The sequence below is a fragment of the Parasteatoda tepidariorum genome, chromosome 8 (assembly GCF_982258835.1).
Source record: "Parasteatoda tepidariorum strain Cologne lab strain chromosome 8, Ptep-v5.0, whole genome shotgun sequence".
Classification (NCBI taxonomy): Eukaryota; Metazoa; Arthropoda; class Arachnida; order Araneae; family Theridiidae; genus Parasteatoda; species Parasteatoda tepidariorum.
This window is the reverse complement of record NC_141762.1, coordinates 99,278,822-99,285,026: the sequence shown is the minus strand read 5'-3', so window position 1 is coordinate 99,285,026 and position 6,205 is coordinate 99,278,822.

The following is a 6,205-nucleotide window of genomic DNA, read 5'->3' as shown; positions in this document are numbered from 1 at the left end:
TATAGCTTAATATGAAAGGGAGTTAGAAGGCCTCGAAATCTGAACCTTTTTCCCGCCATTTTATTTTATTTTATTTTTTATTCCGTTATGCGTTCTTTGAGAAAGAAAGACACTTGATATCAATCATAGAACACCTTTGTCATGTTAAACTGTCATCAAAATATTGTAATAGGAGTTTAAAAAATATTATAATATAAATAATCTAAATATCTGGGATTTTTCCAATTTTTAAGCATTATTTGAAATTTCCCGAAAAAAAAAATATTTTTTGTATATAGGATCCGTTAATATATCGAAAAAAGCATTAAATAAATAATATTGTGTAAAAAAGCAAAAGAAAAATTTTTTAAAGTTGACCTCAGCCGGGGTTCGAACCCGCACCCCCTTGCTTAAGGCTTAGTTCACTCGCACACAGTCTTAGCCGTTGGACCACGTTCATACGGGATTCGTGCTACTACATTGCTTCAAGTAACCTCTTCTGGTCATCTAAGAAAAAGACTTAAGGGGCCTTGGTGAACCCCCTATTTGACCTATAAAAATTTACCTCAGTAAGGTGTTTCGGCTCATAGAGGATAATTTTCGGTCCTAGTTTGAAAATTATAGCTTAATATGAAAGGGAGTTAGAAGGCCTCGAAATCTGAACCTTTTTCCCGCCATTTTATTTTATTTTATTTTTTATTCCGTTATGCGTTCTTTGAGGAAGAAAGACACTTGATATCAATCATAGAACACCTTTGTCATGTTAAACTGTCATCAAAATATTGTAATAGGAGTTTAAAAAATATTATAATATAAATAATCTAAATATCTGGGATTTTTCAAATTTTTAAGCATTATTTGAAATTTCCCGAAAAAAAAAATATTTTTTGTATATAGGATCCGTTAATATATCGAAAAAAGCATTAAATAAATAATATTGTGTAAAAAAGCAAAAGAAAAAATTTTTAAAGTTGACCTCAGCCGGGGTTCGAACCCGCACCCCCTTGCTTAAGGCTTAGTTCACTCGCACACAGTCTTAGCCGTTGGACCACGTTCATACGGGATTCGTGCTACTACATTGCTTCAAGTAACCTCTTCCGGTCATCTAAGAAAAAGATTTAAGGGGCCTTGGTGACCCCCCTAATTGACCTATAAAAATTTACCTCAGTAAGGTGTTTCGGCTCATAGAGGATAATTTTCGGTCCTAGTTTGAAAATTATAGCTTAATATGAAAGGGAGTTAGAAGGCCTTGAAATCTGAACCTTTTTCCCGCCATTTTATTTTATTTTATTTTTTATTCCGTTATGCGTTCTTTGAGAAAGAAAGACACTTGATATCAATCATAGAACACCTTTGTCATGTTAAACTGTCGTCAAAATATTGTAATAGGAGTTTAAAAAATATTATAATACATATAAATAATCTAAATATCTGGGATTTTTCCGATTTTTAAGCATTATTTGAAATTTCCCGAAAAAAAAAATATTTTTTGTATATAGGATCCGTTAATATATCGAAAAAAGCATTAAATAAATAATATTGTGTAAAAAAGCAAAAGAAAAATTTTTTAAAGTTGACCTCAGCCGGGGTTCGAACCCGCACCCCCTTGCTTAAGGCTTAGTTCACTCGCACACAGTCTTAGCCGTTGGAACACGTTCATACGGGATTAGTGCTACTACATTGCTTCAAGTAACCTCTTTCGGTCATCTAAGAAAAAGATTTAAGGGGCCTTGGTGACCCCCCTAATTGACCTATAAAAATTTACCTCAGTAAGGTGTTTCGGCTCATAGAGGATAATTTTCGGTCCTAGTTTGAAAATTATAGCTTAATATAAAAGGGAGTTAGAATGCCTCGAAATCTGAAACTTTTTCCCGCCATTTTATTTTATTTTATTTTTTATTCCGTTATGCGTTCTTTGAGAAAGAAAGACACTTGATATCAATCATAGAACACCTTTGTCATGTTAAACTGTCGTCAAAATATTGTAATAGGAGTTTAAAAAATATTATAATATAAATAATCTAAATATCTGGGATTTTTCCAATTTTTAAGCATTATTTGAAATTTCCCGAAAAAAAAATATTTTTTGTATATAGGATCCGTTAATATATCGAAAAAAGCATTAAATAAATAATATAGTGTAAAAAAGCAAAAGAAAAATTTTTTAAAGTTGACCTCAGCCGGGGTTCGAACCCGCACCCTCTTGCTTAAGGCTGAATTCACTCGCACACGGTCTTAGCCGTTGGACCACGTTCATACGGGGTTCGTGCTACTACATTGCTTCAAGTAACCTCTTCTGGTCATCTAAGAAAAAGACTTAAGGGGCCTTGGTGAACCCCCTATTTGACCTATAAAAATTTACCTCAGTAAGGTGTTTCGGCTCATAGAGGATAATTTTCGGTCCTAGTTTGAAAATTATAGCTTAATATGAAAGGGAGTTAGAAGGCCTCGAAATCTGAACCTTTTTCCCGCCATTTTATTTTATTTTATTTTTTATTCCGTTATGCGTTCTTTGAGAAAGAAAGACACTTGATATCAATCATAGAACACCTTTGTCATGTTAAACTGTCATCAAAATATTGTAATAGGAGTTTAAAAAATATTATAATATAAATAATCTAAATATCTGGGATTTTTCAAATTTTTAAGCATTATTTGAAATTTCCCGAAAAACAAATATTTTTTGTATATAGGATCCGTTAATATATCGAAAAAAGCATTATATAAATAATATAGTGTAAAAAAACAAAAGAAAAAATATATAAAATTTTTAAAGTTGCCCTCAGCCGGGGTTCGAACCCGCACCCCCTTGCTTAAGGCATAATTCACTCGCACACGGTCTTAGCCGTTGGACCACGTTCATACGGGATTCGTGCTACTACATTGCTTCAAGTAACCTCTTCCGGTCATCTAAGAAAAAGACTTAAGGGGCCTTGGTGACCCCCCTAATTGACCTATAAAAATTTACCTCAGTAAGGTGTTTCGGCTCATAGAGGATAATTTTCGGTCCTAGTTTGAAAATTATAGCTTAATATGAAAGGGAGTTAGAAGGCCTTGAAATCTGAACCTTTTTCCCGCCATTTTATTTTATTTTATTTTTTATTCCGTTATGCGTTCTTTGAGAAAGAAAGATACTTGATATCAATCATAGAACACCTTTGTCATGTTAAACTGTCGTCAAAATATTGTAATAGGAGTTTAAAAAATATTATAATATAAATAATCTAAATATCTGGGATTTTTCCGATTTTTTAACATTATTTGAAATTTCCCGAAAAAAAAAATATTTTTTGTATATAGGATCCGTTAATATATCGAAAAAAGCATTAAATAAATAATATTGTGTAAAAAAGCAAAAGAAAAAATTTTTAAAGTTGATCTCAGCCGGGGTTCGAACCCGCACCCCCTTGCTTAAGGCATAATTCACTCGCACACGGTCTTAGCCGTTGGACCACGTTCATACGGGATTCGTGCTACTACATTGCTTCAAGTAACCTCTTCCGGTCATCTAAGAAAAAGACTTAAGGGGCCTTGGTGACCCCCCTAATTGACCTATAAAAATTTACCTCAGTAAGGTGGTTCGGCTTATTGAGGATAATTTTCGGTCCTAGTTTGAAAATTATAGCTTAATATGAAAGGGAGTTAGAAGGCCTTGAAATCTGAACCTTTTTCCCGCCATTTTATTTTTTTTTATTTTTTTATTCCGTTTTGCGTTCTTTGAGAAAGAAAGACACTTGATATCAATCATAGAACACCTTTGTCATGTTAAACTATCGTCAAAATATTGTAATAGGAGTTTAAAAAATAATATAATATAAATAATCTAAATATCGGGGATTTTTCCAATTTTTAAGCATTATTTGAAATTTTATGATAAAAGAAATATTTTTTGTATATAGGATTCGTTAATATATCGAAAAAAGCATTAAATAAATAATATAGTGTAAAAAAACAAAAGAAAAAATATATAAAATTTTTAAAGTTGACCTCAGCCGGGGTTCGAACCCGCATCCCCTTGCTTAAGGCGTAATTCCCTCGTTCACGGATTTAGCCGTTGGACCACGTTCATACGGGAATCGTGCTACTACCTTGCTTCAAGTAACCTCTTCCGGACATCTAAGAGAAAGACTTAAGGGGCCTTGGTGACCCCCCTAATTGACCTATAAAAATTTACCTCAGTAAGGTGGTTCGGCTCATTGAGGATAATTTTCGGTCCTAGTTTGAAAATTATAGCTTAATATGAAAGGGAGTTAGAAGGCCTTGAAATCTGAACCTTTTTCCAGCCATTTTATTTTATTTTATTTTTTATTCCGTTATGCGTTCTTTGAGAAAGAAAGACACTTGATATCAATCATAGAACACCTTTGTCATGTTAAACTATCGTCAAAATATTGTAATAGGAGTTTAAAAAATAATATAATATAAATAATCTAAATATCGGGGATTTTTCCAATTTTTAAGCATTATTTGAAATTTCCCGAAAAAAAAATATTTTTTGTATATAGGATCCGTTAATATATCGAAAAAAGCATTAAATAAATAATATAGTGTAAAAAAACAAAAGAAAAAATATATAAAATTTTTAAAGTTGACCTCAGCCGGGGTTCGAACCCGCACCCCCTTGCTTAAGGCGTAACTCACTCGCACACGGTCTTAACCGTTGGACCACGTTCATACGGGATTCGTGCTACTACATTGCTTCAAGTAACGTCTTCCGGTCATCTAAGAAAAAGACTTAAGGGGCCTTGGTGACCCCTCTAATTGACCTATAAAAATTTACCTCAGTAAGGTGTTTCGGCTCATAGAGGATAATTTTCGGTCCTAGTTTGAAATATATAGCTTAATATGAAAGGGAGTTAGAAGGTCTTGAAATCTGAACCTTTTTCCCGCCATTTTATTTTATTTTATTTTTTATTCCGTTATGCGTTCTTTGAGAAAGAAAGACACTTGATATCAATCATAGAGCACCTTTGTCATGTTAAACTGTCGTCAAAATATTGTAATAGGAGTTTAAAAAATAATATAATATAAATAATCTAAATATCTGGGATTTTTCCAATTTTTAAGCATTATTTGAAATTTCCCGAAAAAAAAAATATTTTTTGTATATAGGATCCGTTAATATATCGAAAAAAGCATTAAATAAATAATATAGTGTAAAAAAGCAAAAGAAAAAATTTTTAAAGTTGACCTCAGTCGGGGTTCGAACCCGCACCCCCTTGCTTAAGGCTTAATTCACTCGCACACGGTCTTAACCGTTGGACCACGTTCGTACGGGATTCGTGCTACTACATTGCTTCAAGTAACCTCTTCCGGTCATCTAAGAAAAAGACTTAAGGGGCCTTGGTGACCCCCCTAATTTACCTATAAAAATTTACCTCCGTAAGGTGGTTCGGCTCATTGAGGATAATTTTCGGTCCTAGTTTGAAAATTATAGCTTAATATGAAAGGGAGTTAGAAGGCCTTGAAATCTGAACCTTTTTCCCGCCATTTTATTTTATTTTATTTTTTATTACGTTATGCGTTCTTTGAGAAAGAAAGACACTTGATATAATCATAGAACACCTTTGTCATGTTAAACTGTCGTCAAAATATTGTAATAGGAGTTTAAAAAATAATATAATATAAATAATCTAAATATCTGGGATTTTTCCAATTTTTAAGCATTATTTGAAATTTCCCGAAAAAAAAATATTTTTTGTATATAGGATCCGTTAATATATCGAAAAAAGCATTAAATAAATAATATAGTGTAAAAAAGCAAAAGAAAAATTTTTTAAAGTTGACCTCAGCCGGGGTTCGAACCCGCACCCCCTTGCTTAAGGCTTAATTCACTCGCACACGGTCTTAGCCGTTGGACCACGTTCATACGGGATTCGTGCTACTACATTGCTTCAAGTAACCTCTTCCGGTCATCTAAGAAAAAGACTTAAGGGGCCTTGGTAACCCCCCTATTTGACCTATAAAAATTCACCTCAGTAAGGTGGTTCGGCTCATAGAGGATAATTTTCGGTATTAGTTTGAAAATTATAGCTTAATATGAAAGGGAGTTAGAAGGCCTTTAAATCTGAACCTTTTTCCCGAGATTTTATTTTATTTTATTTTTTATTCCGTTATGCGTTCTTTGAGAAAGAAAGACACTTGATATCAATCATAGAACATCTTTGTCATGTTAAACTGTCGTCAAAATATTGTAATAGGAGTTTAAAAAGTAATATAATATAAA